The sequence below is a fragment of the Equus caballus genome, chromosome 8, assembly GCF_041296265.1.
Source record: "Equus caballus isolate H_3958 breed thoroughbred chromosome 8, TB-T2T, whole genome shotgun sequence".
In the NCBI taxonomy this organism is placed as follows: Eukaryota; Metazoa; Chordata; class Mammalia; order Perissodactyla; family Equidae; genus Equus; species Equus caballus.
Genome location: NC_091691.1, coordinates 20,659,951 through 20,685,653, shown reverse-complemented (window position 1 = coordinate 20,685,653; position 25,703 = coordinate 20,659,951). Strand labels below are relative to the sequence as shown.

The 25,703-nt window shown below is 48.1% G+C and overlaps 1 protein-coding gene across 2 annotated transcripts in view; it reads right to left on the bottom strand.

Annotated features, from left to right (window-relative positions):
• The window catches only part of TBX5 (T-box transcription factor 5), a 102,659-nt gene extending 77,501 nt beyond the window's left edge, over positions 1–25,158 (bottom strand). The window contains exon 1 of one of the 2 annotated variants that reach the window (XM_070275437.1): positions 24,922–25,158. The gene's annotated coding sequence lies outside the window, so the exon portion shown is untranslated. The remainder of the gene's footprint in view (positions 1–24,921) is intronic. The other variant, XM_070275442.1, reaches the window with a different exon arrangement.
• Positions 25,159–25,703: the final 545 nt, after the last annotated feature.

The following is a 25,703-nucleotide window of genomic DNA, read 5'->3' as shown; positions in this document are numbered from 1 at the left end:
GCTGGAGGATGGGACACAGAGCTGTCAGCCCCGTTGTCCCAGCCAAGGCCCTAGATAAGTAAGAAAGCCCAGCCAAGGCAGTAAAGCCACAGAGTTGACTCCTGCTGGCCCACAGCTGACCACAAACACCTGAGGAAGCCCCAGTTGGCAGACCCATCCAGCTACTTTATTAAAGTTTAGTAAATAAGTTTTATTATTGTGAGCCACTGGCCTGGGTGGTTATTTGTCATACAGCATTCTTGTGGCAAGAGATAACTGATACAGAACCTGGAGCTGAATCCAGCCCTGACTACCCCATATTCCCAGTTTTTGTCCAGAAAAGGAGTTCTAAGGTTCCAGTTGCAAAATTTCAGGCCCTAGCTTTAATTTCATGGGTTGGTTATTTAAAGGATTAGAAATAGATTGGTGCTTCTGGCTTCAAACCATGGAAACTGGAGCAGACAAGGAGTGAAGGAGAGTTCCCGGAAGGCCAGGTCGACACAGAAGCAATTTCCAGGTTCATTGAAAATATATAGTCCTGGGTTTACTGTGGCAGGATGAGTGAGCTCCTTCTGAGCAAAACGATGGCAGGTTTTCCATAGCACAGGTTGTCATGCCACAGACGACAGAGTCACTTCCTCCTCTGGTTACAGCACTCTGATTTTCCCTGAGGAGTGACTCCTTCATCCTTGTTACCCAACAGATGGCCAATTAGCATATTCCATCCTCTAGCCACGATGATTGGTTCAACAGGAGACACGTGTCCAAATTCTATCCAATCAGAGGTCACTGTGGGACTTTTGCTGGAAATATTGGGAAGGGAAGGCCTCTTTCTACTGGACTTAGAGTTTTAAGGATGGAAAGTCGAGTGTTGCTGGTCATTGTCTTGTCCCAGCAGGGAAGAGTCTGCCCAAATGGGCAAACAGCCTGACATCCCCAGGACTCAGTTTTCTCACGTGTACAAAGAGGATAATAATTGTGTCCCCTCATAGAATTCTTGTGAAGATTTGAATGAGACAGTAAATGAAAAGCACAAGGCAGGCGATCCATAAATGTTAGCTCTTGTGGTTAATTTGGTGCAACCATTGGCCTGGATCTGTACCTGATATTTAACCCGTAACTAAAAATGAGCAGGTCCAGATAAGCGTCTTTGGGATACTTTCCATGTGCACGTCGATGCTGGTAAATATACTGGATGGCGTATACTCCCAGATGTGATAGTGAAAATTCAAGCCAGTCTTTCCAAGCTAAGAGAATCCTGACCCTAATCAGGTGTGTCCTTGGGCTTGCTGTATGAGAGGAGGTTTGAAATGAGCCAGCCTAAACTCTGCCCGGTCACCAGAGGCCCAGATGTGGCCACTGCAGAAGTTACCGCCTACCAGGAGCCTCAGTTGAGTTTGGGCGAAGTTCATTCTCAGGGCCATGGTCAGTGCCTCCCTCGGCTCCAGGGCGGTGTTAGTTTCCTGGGGCTGCAGTAGCCAAGTACCACGGACTGAGTGGTTCAAATAACAGAAAGTTATATCTCAAAGTTCTGGAGGATAGCCTGAAGCCAAGGCGTCAGCGGAGTTGGTTCCTTCTGAGGACGGAGAACCTGTCCCATGCTCCTCTCCTAGCTCCTAGTGGTTTGCTGGCAGTCTTGGGCGTCCCTTGCCTTGTGGGCACATCACCGTGATCTCTGCCTCCGTCTCCATATGGTGTTCTCCCTGCGTGTACACCACGTTTCCCCTTTTTCATAAGGACACCAGTCAAATTGGATTGGGGCCCATCCTAATGGCCTCCTTTTAACTATATTACCACTGTAAAGACCTGTCTCCAAATAATGTCACATCCTGACCTCCCGCGAATTAGGACTTCAATGTATGAATTGGGATGGGGGGACATAATTCAACCCATAACAAGGGGGTTGTGCCATCTGTGCTCACCCACAGAGCCTGTCCAGACCTGTGGGCACATTTCCAGCATCTGAGTAACTAAAATCCACAGCCATTGGCCAGAGGGACAGCACGAGGGCAACGCCGACATGGCAGGCATTTTGCAAAAGGAAGAAAAACACCAAGGGAGCCGATGATCTGAATCTGGATCCGTCTCTCCCAACGTGCCCCTGGATGAGTGAATTATTCTCACTGAGCTTCTGCTTTCTCAGCTGTCACATGGGCTTGATGAGAGAGGAAAGGTGTTAAGCATTAAACATAGCTGAGCCCACCCGGGGGGCTGGTGGTTAATTTCATTGTGCTTTGCCTCAGCGGCCTGGGTTTGGATCCCGGGACAGACCTACACCACTCGTCAGACCTACACCACTCATCAGCAGCCATGCAGTGGCAGTGACCCACGTACAAAACAGAGGAAGACTGGCACAGATGTTAGCTCAGGGACAATCTTCCTCAGTGAAAAAAGAAAAAAGAATTCAATGAAGTCACGCAGCAGAAACAAAGGTGCCTGGTATGTTGCTGATGAACAATGTGCTGTGCTTTGGAGTCCATAGATCTGGGCTCAAGTCCTAGCGCTGACAATGACAGACCACGTGGCACTGGTAGGTTAACAGATTCTCTGAGCCTCAGTTTCCTCACATCTAAAATCAAGGCACCGGCTCGGTGGTGTAGTGGTTAAGTTCGCATGCTCTGTTTCAGCACCTGGGGTTCACTGGTTCAGATCCTGAGTGCAGACTTACACACTGCTCATCAGGCCGTGCTGTGGCAGCATCCCACATAGAAGAACTGGAAGGACTTAAACTAGGATATACAACTATCTATTAGGGCTTTGGGGAGAAAAATAAAAATAAAAAAGAGGAAGATTGGCCATAGATGTTAGCTCAGGGCCAATCTTCTTCACCAAAAAAAAAAAAAAACCCTTAAAAAAGTAAAATAAAATCAAGATAATGTCAGGACTCACCTCATCGTAGTAGGGAGATAGTTAAATGACAGTAATATGTGTCAGGTAGCTTCTTGCAGCCTATCAAGTGCTCAATAACTCAGTGATTTCTCCTATTTTTTTCCCTGGATACTTATTTGAATCCCAATTTTGAAGAACAGATTAAGTACACATACACTAGGGTGTATATCCTCAGAGCTGAGACTTGTCACCCAAGCAAGACACATCACCCAAAATTTCTGCTGCCCATCACTTGACTCAAGTCTCCAGGGAAAGGCCAGACACGTTTCTTTGGAAAGAGGAAACTTCCAGATGAGACATCAGCTCATGCCACCTTCCCAAGGAAGTGTCTGTAAAGTGGCAGCGAACGAAGCTGGATCGTAAAATGCTTTCAGCATCTCAAACTCCAAAAGCAAGGGTGTTGGTTCAAACACCTGGAGACATCTAGGCGTTGTTTTCTGCAAACGCAGCTGTAGGCTGTCCCAGCCCGGTTTTTCCACCACTCACCCCTCCTCCACCCTCATGGCTCATAAAGTAGCCCTGCCTCAGTTTCTATGAAGAGTCAATGGGTGAATGTGTGCTGATCCATCCCCTAGGAGACCTCAGTGATTTACCTGGAACAGCTTACATTTCAGTGGAAGAAGATGTTTGCACAGCCTGCACGGATGACGAGGACAACACCCTCTTTCCCCAGGAATATCAGTCTCTATTTATATCAAAGCCTTATTTCCCCTTCCACACCCCTAAAAAGAAAGCAGACAATAGGGGCGTGCAACATACCAAGAGACCCCCAGGAGGTTATTAAGCAATAATGGGAGATGGTCTCGCTCAAAGCCAACTTGTAGTTTCTCTCCTGCTGGATGATGAAGGCAGTGCACAGGGTGGCCCTAAAGTCAGGGTGGCTTGCTTAAGGCTTGGGAAATCTGAAATAGGGCCCTTCCTCTCTGTGTCCACATTCTGCCTGAGAGTCATTAGCATCTGCTTGGAGCTGAGCGGCCAGAGTCGAGCTGTGGTCACTCACACCAGCTACAGCCCAACTTCCATATCTCAGTAACCCTAGACAGATGCCCAGAACGGTGCATTCATGTGGCCACTCAGGAATTCAGTGGACATTTCTTTAGACTCCAATGTTGCAATACCTCCCAGCCCACGCACGGTCTGTCATCTCATTTCATTGACATGGAGGAAAAAGGATGGGCAAGCACTTTGCAGGCTCTAGTGTGATGTGGAAACAACCCAATATCTCCTGCCGAGGGCTTGTTGGAGGGGGCGTGTAGGGTGGGAAAGCGAGTCTGGAGGCCAAAGCACATTTTCAATGGAGCCCAGTAGCTGGATCCTCTGTGTGGGGCATTAGTGTGTCATGGTTCAGAGCACAGACGGGCAGACTTGGGTGCCCATGGGCGAGTTATTCAACGTCTCTGAGCCTCAGTTTCCTCTTCTGCAAGATTGACATGCCAGTACCTCCCCTCGAGGATTGCTGAGAGGATTAAGTAAGATATTCATGTATAACACTTAACACACAACTGACAGAGGGCCTCCAGATGTAGGAAATTACCGCCTTCCTTTCTGCGGTCCATGTGTAGAACTGAGAAAACTTCCTTCCCTTATCCCACAACAAAGGGCTGGGGCCTTTATTGGGACAAGAAAGCCGGTCTTGAATAGGGTGTTGCTCAGCTTCAGTGACTTTATCTGAAGAGACGAGACTGTGAACACCATCATGAAGGCCCATTGCAAGGGTCAGCGGGAGGCTGTGGAGTGCTGGCACAGCGGAGAATCGGATAGCTGGAAATTGACTATAATTCCAATCAAAAGTGGCAAATCAGAGCAAGGAACCCAGGGGCTGAATTTACCAGCCTTCCTTCACTGCTGTTCCCTTAACATCCCCCTCCAGCTCCACTATCAGCACTGAGTTAAGGCCCCACTGGTCTGTGGTTAAGAGCATCTCTTCCGCCTGTTTCCCTGGACCAGAGAGTTAACTGACGTAGATCTGAGCCATTCCTGGAATTCAGCTAGTGCTCTAACCCCATCTTGTTCTCAAGTGAGTGTCCAGGGCTATCATACGGGGGCTTGTGATTTAAATAGATATTGGCTGAGTGTCTACCATACGCCCAGAACTACTCTTGGTGCCGAAGTTACAGCTGTGACCCAAATCAACAAACATCTCTGCCCTCAACAAGCTCATATTTGCACGTCATGCTGCTCAACCACGAATGAAGGGGCTCGCAAAACTCAATATTAACTACCTCATCCCCAGCTTTCTGTCAAATGCTGTTCTGGAAAGGACACGCGGGTCTTTATTTGCAAAGAAAAGGGTGGGCTCTACCCATACGGAGAGGTAGACAGAAACACATATGCACGTACAAATACACCGCTCAAGACACAGAAAAGGATTTGAGCGCCGACACCGTCGCAGGCATTTTACTAAACATGTGGCTGACTTTAACTCAAATTTAATCCTCGCAACAACCTGTGAATAGGTACTGTTATTTTCTCCTGTTTATGGATGAGAACACTTGAGTCTCAGAGAATAAAAGTGATTTGATTTAATAAACAATCACTTCAGAACTCCCCCATAATCGGCGTTAAGTGCAGCCTGTGAGTAAAGCATCAATTATCGGAATGGATTCGAGGGTGTGAGGCAAATTCAGACAAGTTGGAATACGGAGCAATGGTAATGGTTTGAGTGTAAATGGTTAAGTAAAGGAAGTCGAAGACTTTATGTTTTTATGGGAAGGCTGCCTTCCTGAATAAATCTTAAGAGGGACCCGAATCTGTAAGTGGATTTACCGAAACACACCTAGCTGAAGCTGACCTAAAATGGTCTGTGGGCTTAAGGGAGCTCCAAAGAGTCACATGGTCTCTGAAAGCACAACACCAATAAAATCTTGGCCAATGAGCGTCAAGAAACTGTGAGCCACTAACACAGGAAGCTTGGATGGGCTTCCTCCAGAGCCCGCTTCCACAGGGTTCACAGAAGCCAAAGGCTTGGAGCGATGCTACAGCAGATGTCTAGTGAAAAAGCCAGCCCCTTCCAAAGGATTCAACATTACGCTCTAAAAGATGCACGTGGAAACATCAGACAAACCCAGAAAGAGGGACATTTTCCACAACAACTGGTCCATACTCTTCAGAAATGTCATGGTCAAGAAAGACAAAGGAAAGCTAAGAAATTCCTCCAGGTTAAAGGAGAACAGCGTGTCGACTAAACGTATGCATGATCCTGGGTTGGATTTTAAGTTGGTGGAGGCAGAGGCGGCGGGGTAACTATAAAGATTGTTACCAGGGCAATTGATGAGATGAAATGTGGATTTGGTGATAGTGTTGAATTAATATTGTATTACCTGATACAATTTTGGTAATTGTGCTGTGATTACATAAGAGAACATCCTTGTTTTTAGTAAATACTCGCTGTTGTGTTTAGAGTAAAGAGGAATAATGTTTCTAACTTACTCAGATGTTTCATTAAAAATTATTTGTGTGTACGTGTGTGTACACATATACATGTATATGTGTGTGTATATGTATATGAATGTGTGTGTATATGTGAGTGTGTATCTATCTATTTATATATAGAGAGAGAGTTGGTTGGCTATAAGCCCAGAGCATCCAGTGACCACTACCTGGAAAGATCTTATCTAATGATGAATCCAACAGAGAGGGAAACAGATCTAACAGATGAATAGGAATCATTGAGATCCTTGATCCAAATATGCCTGAAGCCAACTTGCTCTTAGACTTCTCAATTTAATAAGCCAACGAAATCCTTCCCTATTAAATTGGTTTTTTGCTTAAGCCACTTTGAGATGTGTTTCTCTCAACTGAGTGAACTAAGTTGAGAATTGCAGGGGTCCTGATGATGATACTTATATTATATTACGTTATATGACCACTACGTTGCAGACACTATGCTAGGGAACAGGTTTGCAAAGATGATTAAGACCCAGTCGCTACTTTTAAGGGTCTCACCATGATCTCATATGGAGACAGACATAAATTAACTATTATAATACAATGCCACTTGAATTTTCTCAACCTCTCCTACTTGTTTGAAATAGCCCCTCCTCTTTTTCCCACCTATCCAAATTTGCATCTCATTCTGGCCTGGAGGGGCCAGTCCAAGCTCATCCTGCTTCATGAGCCTTCATTAACCACCATTTCCACAGGGATCAAACCATCAAACCACCCACTTACGTGAGGAACAGTGTGTGACATTGCATACTTGACCTTGCCAACTGCGTTCACAGCTTGTGGAGAATGAATGTATAGAGACTGGTATGTAATAATAATGAAGAAACATTTTTGGGAAACTAGAAATAGCCTCGTTGGTGGTTGGAAGTGCATATGGTAGCAAGATGGGGGGGCTAATGACATTTGTCGAGAGAGTAGCTAAAAATAGATTCTGAGATGAACATGATTCTCTCAGGCCTGAGAGACCATCAGATTCATCTGGCAACGTTGACGGCGTCTTAGAAGATGGATTTGGGTCAGAAACTCTTTAGAACATTTCAGCCTGATTAAAAATGACTGCATTTCACAGAATCCGAGAATCTTTACCTAAAAATTACAATGGGTTAGAGTCCGTAAGGATTTAGTCACCCTTCTTGTGTGATAATCATGTTCTTGGATGACAACATTTCTGTGAATTTGCCAAGAAGGCCCTGCTTCGATTCAGTTTCCACTATTATTTTTTTGTGGTTTGTGTCATCATCCTGGATAAACAGAGCCTGAGTCCCTGTTTGTACGTGGCTAATCACCAGGACTGTAAACCCGAGCTCCCAGCGATAGAGGCTCTATCTGCTTTATATGAGTCTGCTGGGGCCGCCAGAACAAAGCACCACAGAGCGTGGCTTAAACAACCGAAATTTATTTTCTCACGGTTCTGGAGGCTGGAAGTCCACGATCAAGGTCAGCAAGGCTGGTTTCTTCAGAGGCCCCTCTCTGTGGCTTGGGGATGGCCACTTTCTCCCTCTGTCTTCCCATGGTCTTCGCTCCGCCTGTTTTTGTCTGTGTCATAATCCCCCCTTTTATGAGGACACCAGTCACAAAGGATTAGGACCCACCTCTGTGTCCTCATTTTACCTTAATGACCTCTCTAAAAGCCTTATCTTCAAATACAGTCACATTCAGAGGTACCAGGAGTTAGAAATTCAACATCTGAATTTTGGGAGGACACAATTCAGCCCAAAACTCGCTTTGACTTACTTGTTGCAGAACGTATTCTGTGCCAGGCTCTGTGCAAACATGCCCGATCTTACTTAATTCTTACAATACCCTTGTAAAGATGGCACCATCATCCCCATTTTACTGATGGGGAAATGGAGGCCCCAAGTAGCTAAGTAACTTGAACAAGGTTACGCAGCTGCTGGATGTCAGCAATGAGACTGAAGCCAGGTCTGACTGACACCAGACCCTATGTTCTTAACTGTCACCCTAAAGTGTCCCATACTCTGGCCATTCTCAAGATGATTTTAGGTGTAACTGTGTGAACTTTGCCAAAAACTGTATTTATATATTCATTTTAATGTGTATTATTAAAAAAATAAGTCTAACCCCACCAAACTCATTATAGCTTAGGATGAGCCCAAAGTGGATATTTAGGTTTAGAAAAGAGAATAAAAAGAAAGTAGAATAGACAGTCCTTGGATAGGGCAAAAAATGATGAAGTGAGTTCGACAATGACTGAATTTGGAGAAGCAATGACTTCCTTAACGTACAAATTCATGCAAACACATCACGGAGCCAGCACGGCCCACTCCTTGTCAGCTGGACACCCATCTACACCTCCTTAAGCCATATTTAATCCTGAACTAACCAGGATAACAAACTTGTTCTTCTGCCTAACATGATACAACTACCCCCACCGCGACATACAAATGATAACGTGCTAACCCTTTGCTAACTGGAGGATACAAACTCTCTTTTGTCTTTGAGTAATGTCCATTCCCTATTCTTCTCCTAGCTGATTTATGCAAATAAAAACATCTATTTCATCATTCTCTTTGCTTTCGATCTCTCCACCCACCCTCTCTCTCTCCCTCTCTTTCTAGCCCTTTGTTCCCATACCATCATCCTTTGGAAAACTGAGCCAGCCATTATACCATTAGGACTTGGCTGAAAAAGTGGGTTTGGACAACTGGTCAAGTTTCCTTCTGATTTTCTCCCTTCCCCCAAGGATATGTTGCATTGTTTCCCTCCAACGAGCAGCAGCCAGCATCTTTCATCAGTTCTTCACCATGGCTTCTGGGGATTTTTTAACAAATGAAAATGGCCCAACTCCAGCTGACATCACTGGGGTCTCAGCAACGAACAGGACCGGAACGCTTCCTGTGGCCACAAGCCTCAGACATACCAGTTTGAAGAGAAGCCAATTGGCTTTACTCGAGCTACCAGTGAGCTATTTTTGACATAAAAAGAAGCTGAATTTAGCTGATGACTGATTGAAGAAATTTTAAACATAGCTAGTTGGGGTTTTAACATCTTGGCAGCGGTGGCAGATAGATAGACAAAGGAAAGATACTGAATTTGGCCAGGCAAGATGTTTTGAAAACAAGTAATTGAACTCCATCAAGTAACCAATTGTTTGCAAAACAACTGTCTGACTGAGCTGATCTGTGTATCTCCCTCCCATCTTTCCACTACCCAAATCAGTTTATGTAGGAAAGCAAAGGCTTAATATTTTCATGAACCGGAAGCTGGCACAGCAATAAGCAACAATAAAAATTCCATAACACACTAATATATAAGGTATTCCCTTTATCTCCCAAGGAAGACCAGTTTCAAAAGCTAAGATAAGATTTTCTGAAATGTTTTAGCTATGTAGGCAACAGAAAAATGGTTTCTGGATGTCCAGCTAAATCTAAGGTACAGAAAATAATATCTTTACATACATTTCAGATCTCTTATTTTTAATAATTCAAAAAAGATTCACCCAGTCCACCCCACCCACCCTCATCTGACCATCTATGTTTCTTCATAGCAGCCTTATGTTTCAAAGCGAGAAAGTATAATTATTTTTCCTGGAGACCTGGGGAATTAGACACCCAGAAAGGTCAAGTGATCTGCCTAGGGTCACACAGCAGTCATCAACTGGCCCAGAATGGCCCAGTTCTGTATTTCAAGTCTCTGTTTCATTTTGCCCATGCTGGGTTTTTTGCTGTGGTTTGATATAAAAATTTAACAAAAGTTCCTGTTGCTTATTTTCAAGCCTATAAAACAACAACAATAGGAAGAATTATTAAGTTCAGTCCTAAAGATCATTTTTCAACTTTGGAATGTGTATCCTTGGTCTGGCCGGCATTGCCACAATGTAAGGCAACAGGAACATTCTCGTTCCTGACTGTAACAGTTCCTGGCTATTGAGCGTTCATCTGGTATAGCTCCTTTAGTCTCCACCTCAACCTGGACGACCTGCTCTTACTTCCCCATCTTACAAAGGAAGACACTGAGGCCCAGCCAAGTGAAGGGTGCCCAAGATCACGCATGCCAATGTGACACTGAAAATAGTAAAGTCAGCAGTGTGCTTGCTGGAGGTCCCAGCAGCTCTTCTGGGTGGAAACCTGACAGCAACTAGTGCACACAGACTAGTAACTGGCATAAATGAAGAAGCAGATACAAAGATGTTCACTGTATCATTGTTTATGATGGTGAAAAAAGGGGAAACAATTTCAACATCCACCAGCAGAGAAAGTGACCTTGAGCTAGTTGCTTAATTCCATATGCTTCAGTCTTCGTATCTGGATAACGAGGTAACAACAGCAGCCATCTCATAGGTGTGAGGATTAAGTGAATTCATCACATAAACTGCTTAAAACAGGGCTTGGCACATGGAAAGTGCTAGGCTTATGTTAGCTCCAATGACTATTATATAATCATTGATATATTTAATTGCTGCGGAGCAATTAAATACTTCATATGTAGCTACATTTCATAAATAAATATGTTGCTACATTTAATAAATATGTTGCTACATTTGATTGCTATGCACCAATTAAAATGAGTGAAATACACTTACATAATATTTGCAATTATATAGTGTATCTATTTATCAGCACAAATTAAACTCAGAAATATAACACTGAGTAATAAAAGCAAATCATAGAACTGTATATGTAGTATGAGATTTCTGCAAATTTTAAAAGCACAAACGAAATTTTTGTATCACTTTTGGAGAAGCGCATCTTTTATAAAAGTATAAAAATGTGGGCTGCAGATATTTAGCAAAATTATGACAGTGGTTACCTAAAAGGAGAGGAAGAGATATGGGATGAGATCAGAAAAGGGAAAAGTACTTTGACTCTATATTTCACTTGTGTTATTAAAAAAAATATTTGAAGCAGATATGCCCACGTGTTAATAGATGTTTTCTTTCTGGGTGTAAGTACACAGATATTAAATATACGAGTCCATGTACTTTTCTGCATTTAAAAAAAAATTCCAGTTTCCAAAAGTAAAGAGATAGCCCAAAAAGTTTTTGTTTATGTTGCTATGAGAAGCACACACCAGCATGTTTGCGATCTCGCTCCCTATCCTCCTGTGTTTTGGCTTCTTTCCTGGCAGGAAAGAGGGATGTATTTTACTTGCTAATCACCAAAAAAGAAAAGCATCATTTACTGTCCAACTATGCAATAACTTTGCAAAGAGCTATGAAGTCATTTTCAAAACACATCTCCAGGGGAGAACCCAGCCTTCGCTGTTGTCTCCACAAGGTAAACAGAGCTTCAACCATGCCCTAAACCACAGACCCGGCTGAGAAAGCCCACTGCTGCCCACCTGCAAACTCTCTCAGAAGAACGCAGAGGAAGTACCTTCTTCCAATGGCCACACCGGGATTTTATGCAAAGATAGGATTCAATTTAAGTAAACAGTGTTTAACACGCTCACAAAAGGGAATGAATTTTTATCCAGCAGAATTCATTTCACAAGTCAACACATAATTTATAGTTTGTTCAGCAGCCTTAAATTTGTCAATGTCACCCCACTTTTTAATATGACCACAAACATTTTCAAGTTTAACAGAAATTTCCTTCCTTATTCAGGTCTACCCACATTCCTAGTGACCAGATTCTGGGTTCAAGCATTTGCTTCACCTGCTGATATCACACACACACACACACACACACACACACACACAGAGTAGTAACAGAAATGCCAGCTCTTCTTTGTACAACATCACTCCCATCTCTATTTGGAAGAAGCCAGGATTGAAAAACTGTAGCATCTTCCCCCTTCTTTGGATATTGAAACTTGCAAGATACATTCTCTGATGGTAGACACTTAATTCCTCAGTTATTTTTCCAGCAATGGCCTAAAATACCATGACCAACATCAGGAAGGAACCCAGTGAAGGAGAATGGGGCAGCCCACAGAGTGGAGAAAGCACAATTATTTATTACTCATTCTAATATTAATAGCGAATATTAAAAGCTAATGTCCATTGCATGCTTTCTTTACGCCAGGCACAATCTTAGATGTTCTACGTGTTTTGTCACATTTGATCCTCATAGGAAACCTTTAAGGCAGGTGCCAGTATCAATCCCATTTTCCAGGTGAGAAAACGAAGGCAGAGAAATTGAGGAACTTGCTCAAGGTCACAGAGCTAAAAATTCATGGCCAAGTATGTGGATCCAGGCCCCCGGGTGCTCACCGCCAGGTCATGGCTATATGTTGAGTCTAAAAGGTTACCATTCAAATAAGAAGAAATTAACCGTGCATGGATTATATCCAGAAAGTGTACAAGAAAGTGGCCACAGCCGGAACTGTCTGGGAAGAAGGAAACTGGAGGACAGTGGAGAGGGGCCCAGATGGAGACATATAGTCACTATATCACTTTTTAAGTAGAGTTTGAATTTAATTTTATAATATGTAAGTATATATGAAACTAACAAGCATCTTAGCATCTTAGTGCCTTAGACATCCGAGGCGCTCAAGAGCTATCTGCTGAATTGGCCATGAGCTAGTCCCATGTGCCAAAAAATAGGATTGCTGGTATCTTCCTGGGGCATTGCTCTGGCAGTGAAGGAATGCATTTGAAGTTTAAAGGCATCACATGCAGAAGCCAAATCCTCAGATAAGAGGAAATTTGGTAACGGCCCCAGCTCCTCTGTTCAAGGGTTCCCCACAGGAATCTTAGCCCCACATCCGGATCTTAGCCGAGAAATTTTCCAAAGCCGTATTCTCACACTCCATTACCTCTCAGGGCTTAGAGCTGGCTCTGGGAATGAAGACATGCCGGGATTTATGGGAAGTGCTGCAGGAGCTGGAGAAAAGGACAGGACTTGGGACCAAATCCTCCTGAGGCACCGAGTCCATGGGTGGGTTTCTGTGAACAGCTGAGGGACGTGCCTGACTTACTTCTGTCTCCATCTTCAGGTCACCGCTCAATGCCCTCTGCTACCGTGGATTCTTGCAAATTCTCTTTGGAATTTCATTAGAACCAGTTGACCTGCTTTGGTGTGGACTTAGCTCTTCTCTTTCAAACATTTTATTTTCATTTATTCAGTTGCGAGTGGCGGGGGATGGAGTGGAAATTAAAGGATGGGAGAGGGGCTGGAGGAGTTGGAAAAAGAAAAAAAGTTGCAGAGGAAGATACGGCTGAAGTAGGAGTCAGTTAGATTGCAGTTATTCAGTTTAGGGGAAGCAGACTATCCGGGTTTGAAAGCATCCAACTAAGCACGTGACCTGGGGCAGGAGATTGGCCTCCAAGAGCCTCAGTTTACACACCTGTAAAATGGGGCTAAGGACGCCTCTCTGGCAGAACTGATGTGTGGCTGACATGAGATGTCACAAAGTGGGTGGCACAACCTCTGCACATGGCGAGAGTTCATCAGATGGTGACTAGTATCCGGAAAGAGAGAGGAGGAGAGGAGAGGGCACATGGGAGCTGCTGAGAAAAGAACCACAGGGACAACCTCCCTTCTCTGTTATCTTTTCAACTCATTTAAAACTTGCTTTTGGCATAAGTAAGACATGTAAAAGGCAGAACAACTAAAAGAGTAAAAAAGAGTATACAGCGAAAGTAAATTTCCTTCCTTCAACCATCCAGTTAGCCTCTGTAAGTAACTATGACAAAGCGACAGTGTCTTCTATACACTTCCACAGAGTCTACACATTAACATACACAGATACACACGATTGCATTTCCTCTCAGAAACAGCAGCATGGTATACAAAACATCCTGCCCTTTGCATTTAATTTATCATTTTGTACTCATACCCCAGAGATCTTTTCTTATCTGTCCAAACAGAAAGAGAAAAAAAAAAACTTTTCTACACACCTGCATACTATTTCACTGCTCCTTTTAATATATAATTAGTGTAATCCGATCCTCATTAATGTCTATCAATGTCATTTTCCATCGTTTGCTAATCACAGCAGTGGTACATTGAATATCCTTATAGATATGACAGTTTGCATATATATGATTAAATCTGCAGGATGAACGTCCCAGAGGAAAACGGCTGAGTCAAAGGGGCATGCTCGGATATTTTTGATGGATAGACTAAATTGCCCCCCTTACTGGTGGTCCCCACTTACCCTCTCCCCACCCATGTTTCAGAGTGCCTGTTTCCCACACTCGCCAGCGCTGTGTGCAAATCAAATATTTTCACCTTTACCAACCCAGGTTCAAAGCTTTAAGAGAGCTAAGCCATCAATGGCATAAAACACAGAGCTCATCAGCCAGCTGCTTGGGTCATTCCAGAAAGCCAGACATAGAGAGCATGTACTCAGGAAAATGAACTGCGACGCTGCTACCAGTATTTCTTTTCTGAAGTCGCCTCCTTGATCTCCACACAGGAGTGCCTGTTTCTCCCCATCTCTAGAAGCACAAGTCCCCAGGATGGGTCCCCAGGGAGCCTGTCCCTACAGGAGGCTAGGATCACCCTGGCATTGCACTGGCTCAGAGATGTCAGCATTTCCTCCCTGTCTGGTTGGAATTGCAGGCTGAGTTGAAGGCCTGGGAGGAAATGACCTGTTATTAATAAGGAAGCTTTGGAAAGGTAGATGGGGTGGGGGCGACTTACGGGGGCAGACTGGTCAGATGTTAATATTCTCATCACTTAGGAAAAGTGGCAAGAGTGTGGACTTCCTACCCTCTTTGTCAAACCAGAGAAGTGAAATGGTTGGAAGATGAATGTTGGTGGCTCTGATCAGCGTATTATAGAACATGAAGCTTTTCATTCAGGCGTATTTATGGGGTTTATATTTACCTAATAAATAGAACAATGGACGAACAGCTGTGGAGAAGGGAGAGACCTGGGCTCAGACGAGGAAAAAAATAGAAATCTGTCATCCAGGAAGGGTCCTAGCTGGTCTCGGAAGTATTTTAACCTTTGGGGGGTTTGTTTGTCTTCTTGAAATTCTTGCTAACTCTTGGCAAGGTTTTCCTGGGCCCTCGGAACAGACAAAGATGGGACTCAGAAGGCCAGCAGACACGCACAGCAGACACGCGCAGACCCTGGTATGCGCACGCAGATGATAACACGCAGGGCGCACTGCTCGTAACTGGATATTTCACCCCATCCAAATGGACCGTCCTGTTGACTACGGAACATTTGAGTTCTTATTCATCTTCCAGCCTCCTCTCCTCCCAACACATCCAGTCCTGGAGAGGCTGGGGCTGACCGAACGCAGGACTTCTGAATGCTGTTCTTAACGTGTTCTGCTCCCCATTCTGATGCTCTCCAGGCCAACGTGACCTGCTTTAGTTGGGTTTTCCATAATCAAGGAACTTTAAGTTCAACTGTAGCACATTTGACGCCAAGAAGTGGAGAACTGAAATAGAAATGAAAAAAGAAGGAAAGAAAAAAATACAAAAAGAGGAGGGCAGGAGGAAAAAAAGGGGAAGCGCAAAATTGTGTCACTGAGGGGAAAGACCCCAGAAAGAAGGGGGGTTTTGAAATACTGCAAATCTAAGGAGAAAAAGAAAAGAAAGGAAAAAAATGAGCATATAATGGGAAAGAGGGGATCAAGGAGGGAAGGGAGAAGAAAGAAAAAAAGAAAGAGAGAGAAAGAAGGAAAGATGGTGGGAGGGAGAGGAGGAGGAGAGGAGAGAAGAAGAGAAAGGAAGCGAAAGTAAGGGAAAAAAATGGAAAAGGAAAAAAACAGAAGAGAAGACACGGAGGAGAAAAGAAAGCAGAAGGGACCCAGGAAAAGCTAAATGAGGAGAAATGAAGTCAAGAGGGCTCTGAACCGTACCGTTTCCGAAATTCTTTCCGACTGCTCCCGCGGCCCACTTTTGTGGTAGCACAGACATCTAACCTCTTAAAAGAGCTTGCGCTCACGGCTGCGCAAATAAAGGTATTTTCGATTAAACCTAATTAGCAATCTGGAGCTAAAAGGCCACCGCGGCGGGGGCTGGAGGGCAAAGACAGCGACCCCAACCCGAGAGGTCCTAGCGGCGAGGTTGTCAAGGGCCTCCTGCGCCAGGAGGCCGGGCCCTCGGCCTGGTTCCCCTTCTCTCCTGGTCGTGCGGCCACCCGGTTTGGGACGGAGTCTCAGGCCTGTCGCAACCCTGTCTCCTAGCGCCCCGGCGCCCAGGCTGCCCGCCCCTGGGGATGGAGCCCGCAAACGCCCAGAGCGCCTGGGCGCGCGGCGCCGGCTCGGAGGCGGCTTGGAACCACAGCCTGCCTTTCTCCAGCGGCCGCGCGCTTAGGCCTCTTTACAACACAAACCTATAATTTACACATTTTGATTCCGCCTGTAATTTCGCCCTCCGAGCTCCGATGCCATAAAACTCATGGGGCCTGGCAAAGGGACCCCCACCCCACCTCCCAAGGCCCCAGCTCTCCCTGAAGTTCCCTGTCCGGCTACAAATAATCGCGTGGAAGGCGGCCAAGAATAACGAGAAAATAAACACAGCTCCGCGGGCCCTCTGAGCGCAGGCCAGGGGCCCTCGCAGCCCCACCTGGCTCTCCGAGGGAGCAGGGAAGCCGCCGAGAGCTCCCCAACCCCAGAACCCTTCCTTCCCGACCTCCATTCAAAACTCGTGACCCGTTGGCTGGCCTTTGTCCCCCGCTCTCTTTCCGAGAGGGAACATTGTCTGGCTTCCGACCTCTGTCCCAAAAAAGAACAACAAAGACAACAAACTCTCGGCCTCGGGAGAGTTTTCTCTAAACTCTGGGACTTTTCCGAACAGATAACAGACCTCGACCTCATGCTCTTCTTAACACCCTGAAGTCCGCGCGTGTGGGTGTGCGCCAAGGGCTGTGCAGAAGTGCAATGGCCGCGAGTGTGCCCTCATTTGCATGTATACAATGAAGTGTCTACGCGCTAACACGTGTGCAAATAACTGTGTGAGTGCAAAGATGATTCTGTCTACAGTTAATTATGCGTAAATGGGCCTTGGCTTGGAAAGCGCAAACAGCATATGCAAAGGATTATCGATGTGCAAATAATGCCGTCCCCACGTGCCTACGATTTGGGGCGCGCAAGTACCTATATATGCGTATAATTCTTTGGGCAAATTGTTCCGCCTATAAGCGATTTGATGTTCGACTAATGGTTCCACCGCTGCAAACAATCCTGCGGATGTGTGATGTCTTTACAGGGCCAAAGAAAGGGCTCCAACAACAACAAAAAAAACCTTCTCTCTATGGTTGATCAGAGGGCACGTCTTCGGGGCTGGATAACTCCTGAGAAGCAGCGCGTAAAGGAAACTTGCCTTGCTTCCAACCGCGCTATCTCCATGCGGGCTCTGCCTGCGACCCGCGCCGAAGGGAAAGCAGAGAGCAGAAAGAGCAGGTAGACATTTTGGGGTCCTCTCTTTGCCGCCCCGCAAACTTCCTGCTCAGCGAGGACCGGGCAACGGCGTCCGTCTGCACAGCACTGCCCCGCGCTCCGTCGCGCATTTTCTCCGGCGCAAGGCCTCCTGGTTCGGGTGGGCTACAGGCTGTCGCCACAGAGCAGCCCGACCCTGCCAAGGTTTCCCAGCGTCCGGGAGCCTCCTAAAAACTTCTCCAGCCCGGTGCAACCGGCCGGGAGCAGCGCCACGACGAGAAATCGAAAGTTCTTGCGTTTTGCCAAGCGTTCACGCGCGCGCTGCGAAACCCCAGTCGGCAATCGCTGGGGAAATCGTGGGCTGGCAAGCCCATGTGTCCCCCACGGGCACTGCAAAGGCGAAGCATGTCCTGGCTAAGGCAGTCAGTCCCTCCCAGTGCGCACACGTGTGCCCAGAATTATAATACAATATAACACGTCGTAATATCGGATATTATGCCGCGTTTACTTTCCATTAGGATGTGTATATTGTGTTAGGCTGTACTTATGTGTTTGTTACGATGTGCCGTGATATTGTATCTCTCAATCTCCCTACCATGTGCTACGCACCTACTCGCTTATTTGAGCCGCCCAACGACCCTGGAGGCGGGACTCGTTTCTCCCACTGCGCACAAAAGGCACAGAGAGGGGAAGGCACTTGCCCAAAGCTACTCAGCTGGAAAGGCGCAGGGCTTGGACTGGAACTCACAGCCTGGGAGCTGGTGTGGGGATGAGATGCAGAAATCCACCCACACAGCTCGGGTAGAAGATATTCTACGCCACAGGCTGCTGTTTCTGGACTAGCCCAACTATATATTTCTTTCATAATGTTCGCACCATCTGGCTGCGATGAGCCGCTGCCAGCCTGCACTCTGCAACCCTCTGGCTTCCATCTCGGTGCCGACAAGCCTTCAGCTCCACCGAGCAGCCCTGATCTTGGTCTCTTCCTCTTCCCTCCTTTGGCTTGCTTCTCCTAACAACGCTGTGAGGGGAGTATTGCTATCATCGTGGTTCACAGATGAAAACAAGGTTCAGAGAGGTTAAATAGCTTGCCCAACATCACTCAGCAAGTGAGGAGAGAGGTTCAGTTCAGGCATTCGGACTCCAGGACCCTTAATTTTGATAACTACATTCCTGACCCCACCCTGAGATTTCTTGGTTTAACCGGAGTCCGAAGGTAGGTGGGGACCGCTAGTGGGGAGCAGGTCCTAGTGAGCATATTCTTAACCTTTGGGGGTTAGGAACACCCTTGGGATGCAATAAAAACTCTGGATCTCCTCTCCAAGGAGATCCATGAACCTGGATTAAAGCCTTTGGAACCAGGGTTGTGGGCCAGGCTCTCGCTGGTGACTTATTTGGATCCACAGGCTTCCTGGGGACAGCAGAGTCGAGGATGGCTCTTGCAAATATCTTCACCTTCCCTGCTCTGTGTGTGCACACTCGGACACAACCGCAGGACCCGGTTCCATCCCCTCTCTCTAGCTGTAAAATCAAGGGGCCACCGGGCCCTCAAAAATGTCCCCAACCACTGGAGGACCATAACCAACCCCAATCCCCAAGGAGCTCCCGGGGAAGGGACTTCTCTGTCTTGGCTTTCAGACTTTCCAGCTTCTGAAGTGAGATCTACACCTGTGAGATGAAGGGCAAGGAAAGGAACCAAGACCCAGCCTGCCTGGATTCTTCCACCCGCGCCCCCAGCCAGCCACACTTTTCCTTTTCAAACGCCCAAATACCCAACAGGGAAACTTCGAGGATGAATGCACTGGGCTTTGCCTGTGTAGACCCGGCCTCTACCTTCCAGCTTTGTCAGATGCACAAAATGCCAGAGAAACCCCCTCCCCTGGAGGGGCCCTCCAGGAAGTGGAAGGGTCAGAAATTGGCGCCTCCCCGGGAAAATGATATCCGCTCCGGGTGAGATCTGACAGGACGTTTCCGAAGCTGAGAAAATGGACAAAATCGCCCCAAACGCTGGCCAGATTCTCCCGCCACCCAGTTCCCTCGGCTGGGGCTGAGGGGCACACGCAGGGAGTGAGCTGTTCAAAACAAACAGAGACAGGGTTTTGTTTGGTTGGTTTTTTCATTTCAAGATAAAACGTGTATCTACACCTTCCTTGAGAGAATGGAGATGAAAGAAAATTAGAAAATTATCTGGAAACGGCTTTAGTTTCCCCTTTCCTATATATACTTAATTATCTGGATATTTGAGAAAAATTTGGAGATCTAGGGTCGGGATGACTAGAAGGAGCAAATTAATTTTCCGCTTCTGTGTGTCTGCTGGGGAGCTATGGGGGGGGGGCATCTCTTTTTGGGAAACCCGCTGCCGACTTTGAGCCCCTTCGCTAGGCGGTGAAAGCGCCTTGAAACCCACAAAGTTTTGAGGCCGATTTGACCATCCTCCCCACCATCCTCATCACCACACCCATTTCTCCCTCCCTCCATCCCAGCCTCGGGGGCATCGCGATATTTGGCAAAGGAAAAGTCTCCAGAAGTATCTGGCAAATTCAGGACATGGTGTACCCTTCGGAGTCATAGCTGGAGGATGGAACATTTCACTCTTGCTCATACAATCTGGACAGTCGTCCCCATGAAAGCCAATTTTGACCGCCTGGCAAACCCAGGAAATTCTAGATAATTCAGTATAACATCTGGATAATTGGCAATATCGCCTGGGTAATTCAGGAGACAGGATGGGGGAGTTTGTAACCGGGCGGCGATTTCGAGGCATGTAAAAAGTTGAGTTTTTCGTTTTGTTTCAATTCAAAATGAGCGGTTTGGGTTAGAATTTCCGCTTCAGCCATACTCACGAGGCGCTGAGAACAACATCGTGGTGGCCACTTTTCTCGGCGGCCAAGCTCCCTGGAGCAAATACCTGGCTCGGCGGGACCTAAGTGGGGGCCACTCAGAGGGGACGGTCGCTGGGCGCGCAGAGCAAATTTGCCCGGGCTGCACCCAGAAAAGATGACATAAGTGGCGCTGACGAGCGCTGCCCGGCAGAAACGCGCCTCAATAAAGGGTCCTCGGGGTAGCGTGGGCCGGAGGGATTGCCTCACACTCCGGAATCGGGTCCAGACGGGTTTAGAAATGTTTTGCTGGACGCCTGCCCCGCGAGGGCGACAGCGGCAGCCGGCGGGCCGGGCGAAGCTGAGCTGCTGGTCACAGGCTGGCGCTGAGCGGTGGCCACCGTGGCGTCCTCGCTGGCGGAGAACGTCTCCAGCCTTTGCCCGGTTTTTTTTGTGTGTGTGCCCTCCACTTTGTGTGCCCCCTGGGGGCAGGCCTCTGTCTGCAGTGCCCCAGCTGTGACCAGAAAGGCATTAAGGAAGCGTGCAGGCAAGAGTTTGGCACCGAATGAGGCGTGTTGGTTTCAACATCGGTCTCTCCCCGAGATCGGCGGGCTGCGAGGGGCAGAGGACCATCCTGGTCACAGCTGGGTTCCCAAGGCCCAGAGGGAGCCTGAAACTAATGGAATGTTTATTGAATCAGTGAATGAATCCAGAAATCTGGCTTTCAATCTTAACTTTTACCATCATCTCCTCTGGGACATTGAATGTCGCTCTGGCCCTTGTCCCTCCGAAGAATAACAGGGCAGTCTCTGGCCCCTGCCAAGCTCTCCCCCTTCAGTCATAAGTGATGACCACGCAAGCATCCGACATTCATTGACCACCTACGCTTTCCATGCAGCCTGACTTTCATTTAACCCCTCAACAACTATTAGGGGTAGGTACTCTTGTACTCCATTTTACAGAAACGCAACCCGGAGCTCAAACAGGCAAATTAAGTCGGGAATTTGATGATCGTGAGTCCTAAGCTCTGGATGCCGGCGTCGCTCCAGCGTACCATGCGTTCAGAAGCCTCGGCTCCCCATTTCTCCAGGCTTACACAATTCTACACTGCTTCTCCCCTCGCTGTGTATCTGGAGCCAAGCAGTCCAGACAAACCAAGCCCGAACACTTGAAGGAGGCTGTAACTATAGCTCTAAACTTAGAGATCGCGGCTGGGGACACATAACTGCTTGGCCATCTGTGTTCATGCGCCCTTACACTTGGGGCAGGAAGAAAAAGGTTTACTTGCGATCCTGCCCAAGGCCGCGCATAGAAATACTGCTTGGAATTCCTAAAACCCTTAAGAACCTAGAGGGTCCGCAGGTTAGGTTACGACACAAAGGGTCCTGAGAGAGGTCGCCCTGGAGGCGGGCGTGACCGATCTAAGCTCCCGCACCTTCGCGCGGCGCGTCCCACCCGCGTCTTTACGCACAGGCGCAATTGCGCCCGGCGTCTTGGTGCAAATCCGGACTCTGCCGGATGGTCTCCAGTCCCGCCAGGCTTCGACCGCTGCACGCTAGTCAACGTAATGAATGGAGAGAGAAAAGAAGGGGCGGGGAGTGAAGGGGCATTGTGAAGGAGGTGAAGCATCTTGGAAATAATACCCCGAGAGAAGGAAATATGGACAACAGTTTATCAGCACCCCCGCCCCCATTGCCCGCATGTTTAAAACCCCTAAGTAATTTTAGATTGTGTCTTCAGTTAATATATCTCTCTCCCTTTCCCGCGGGCTGACAGGGAAGCGCCGTTGCTGCAAGATGTCTGTAGGAAAGGGTCTTTAAGAGTTTCCACATTGTTTAGCTACACAAACGTGTTTGTGGTTCCTGAGGCCCTCCCCCTCCCCACCCGCCTCCGAATCTCATTTCACTTTATGACTCCAATTGTTTGAGGATGCCCGCGCCACATAAATCCTGCTTCGAGATTAATCTCTCTGCTCGCGCTGAGCACAGTAATTTTTTTTTTTTTTTGAGTTCTTTAAAAGAGGGCGCCGGGCGGAGATTTATTAACAAGGAAAAATGGTTTATTTTTATAGTCGACCTCGGAAAAGTGGGGGTGGGGGTGGGAGCGGGCTGGGGAAGGGGAGTCGTTCAGATGGATAAACAATGAGGCTGAAGGGGCCGGGGTGTTAAAGACCACTTCAGCTGAGAGTGGGCTGGCGACCTGAACTTTTCTCCTGGCGACCCGCAGCTCAGCTCGGCTGTGGACGGCAACTGGGGGTCTTCCGGACCAAGCCAGTAGTTGCAAGGTGTACCTGTGTGGGTCTGCTGATGGATTGTGTGTGTGCGCACGTGTGTCAATGAGGAGTCCACGCACTCCTGTGGACAAGCTTCTTCAGAGACACGGTGCCCAGACGAGGTCCCCTAAACGCGCCTCTCCCCAGCCCTAGTGCTCTGATCTTCAGGTCAACATGAAGGTTCTTAGATGAGGACCTGGATGGCCGTCACACGTCTGCAGAGCACTGGCTGCTCTTTCAAAATGGTAAACACTGGTGTATTTTTCTGGAGAAAATTCATAGTTTTCATCAGCTTCTCCATGGATGCCTTGTCATCCAAAAGGTTAAAAATCCACTAATTAAGGAAAAAGCTAAACTGGGGCCTTTCAGCTCCCCATGATGCTGGCAGCTGCACACTCTCCCCAAGTTTTTGTTCTTCAGAGCAGTTCAGCCTGTGTCATCAAAGAGTAACAGTGACCAGAAGCCACCACCTCATTCTAGGGCATTCTGGAGGTCGATTTGGGCTGAATTTGGGACTCACGATGCTCCTAGGATTCTCAGGGACACTAGACTCAGAGCCAAGGGGCCTGAGCTCTGCTTTCGCCTCTAACTGGCTGGCTGACCTTGAGGCAGTGGCCACTCCTCTCTGGGCCTCAGTTTCCCTGTAAGTTCTTGGAAGGGACATATTTGAGGTGTGTGTGTGTGTGTGTGTGTGTGTATGAGCACTGGTGTGCTCTCTTTCACAGCCAACTGCCTCGACCGCACATGTAGGAGAAGAACACAAAATCTAGAATGTTCCACCTTGCACCAAGAATAAGGTCCTGAGGTCCTGGTAGGGAAGGGTGGTTCTTAACCTTTGGGCGAATGTGGACCCTGCGAGAAGCTTATAAGACGAAAGACCTTCTCCTCACCAAAAAAGGGGGGGAAAGCACTTAAATAGGCGATTTTGCATGCAATTTGCGGAGTTCCCTGGACAGGTGAAGGTCCCCTGCTTAAAGCGAAGAGATGGAGCGTGAAGGCTGACCAGTGCCTTAGGAAACGGCCGGCTCAGGAAGCCTCCGGGCTCCGGCCACGTGAGCTGACTGGTCCGACCCCGCTCAGTGCTCCCGAGCTGAGCAGGGTGAGAGGGTGAGAGGAATACGCCCCTCCTTTGATTCGCAGACCCCGGGCCGCAGCCGGAGACCGCCCGGCACCGCGGCGTCTGTCTGTCTGCGCGTCTGCCCGCGGGTCCCCGGCTGTCCCGAGTGAACTGGAAACGCGCCGGGGACGCGCGGCTGGACCCGGGCGAGGGCGCGCGCTGCGCCCGGGCGCGCCCTAGAGAGGTCGCGCTGGGGGCCAGGATCTGGCCGCGATCTCCCAGGGGCCCAGTCCCGAGCGGCTCGTTTGGGGTGCTGGAGTTAAAGGCCTCGGAGGCGCACTTGGCTGATATCTGCGACCCTTGTCTGCGGGTCACTGACTCCTACCGCTCGTCCCCCCAAAAGTCTTTCCCTGAGTCTGAGTCACCTGCTCAGAGCAGAAGCGCTCGGTGGTTCAACCTGTTTGATCCCACGCGGCCTGCTTCCGGGGCATCACACATCCCCGTCGGCTGGGCCGCTGGCTGACTCTCCCTGGAGAGTGCCAAAATTTTCTAACAATAATAGACTACCAAAAACAAGGCTTTTTCTATTTTAAAACGAACTTTCAAATCATCGTCTTCCTAAACCCCAGCAACTCAATTACTATTAGGATTACGCCCTCCAAGATAAGGAGGCTGGGCCCAGAGAGGTTAAGCTATCCGTCCAAGAGAGCACAGTAAAAAGCGGAGAGCCTACACTCAGACTCAGGGCTTCAGACTCCAAATCGCCGTCATTTCCTAATGTACCACAACCAGCTTCTTACTCTTGGACGTCTCAGTCCAACGGGCAGGTGCCCCAGCATGCAGGCCGGCGTCGCAGAACAGAGCGCACATTCACGATATTGCCTGAGCCCAGGAGTCTCAGGCCCAACTGTGGGAAAGTGACAACGCGCATCGGAGGTCAGGCGCACCTCGTAGGCACACCCTTACCGACAACTTGGGGTGCCCAGCCTGCGTCCCCCGCACCTCCTCTTCTTTCCCTGCCCTCCTGTTATCCTCGCCCTGAAGCCGGGGTGCTTCGAGGTTGCACGGACACCTGGCGACCCTGCTTTTTCTCCACATTCCCGCCCAACCCCTCGGGTGCCCACGAAATACCAGCCTTTTACTGACGCACCGCGAACACTCCCCTGAAGGTGGAGGCATGTGGATCGCTCCCCACCCACCTGATGCCTTACCTGGTCGCGGGTGCTTGGATGAAGGCCTGCGCAGGGAGCCTAAGCGCTGGCGCGCGCGCACCGTGGCTCAAACCGCTCCATGAAGCATCCACTGGCCTCCAGCCGCGTTTCCGGTTGTAGCACGGGGCGCCCCCGGAGTGGGTCCGATAAGCTATCGGGCCGGCCGGGCCCAGGAGGGGCGCTCAGCGGCGAGCCAGGGCACCTCGGGCCGGCTCCCGGCTCCGGGCCCGGCTGCCTGCCAGCGCCGCTCAGGACAGCAGCGAGATGCCTGCCGAGGTGTTTCTGGTTACAATCACCTCACACACAGGCCTGCATTCCGCCTCCATCCTCCACCCCCCACCCCATCCTTACCATTATGTCTGAAGTCACACCTTCTCCGGGCCTGGGGATCTTTGCCCGGGTGGGGGCGATGAGTGCCGGGCCAAAGTTGCTAATCTATAGAGCACCAGCAGATCCGTAAAAAGGAATATTTTTGGTGGTCAGAAAATCAGCATTGAGTCGACATATGGCCTCCCCCTCCTATCCACCAGGAGTTAATTTTCTACCAGTTTAGCTAAGACTGCTGTTGTGTTCCTGATTATTTTCTGGAAGGGCTGAGGCATACCGTTTAATGGACTCATTTGTTTTCTACTTCGGAGAGTGGAGGGCTTATGAGGTAGGAAAAGATTCTCAGGAGAAAGCTAATCTTGGCTCTTGTGTCGTCTGAAAAACAATAATAATCATTTAGTAGCTACCATTTATTGAGCACTTATGTGTTTTAACCTTTTGAAAAAGTCTACAAG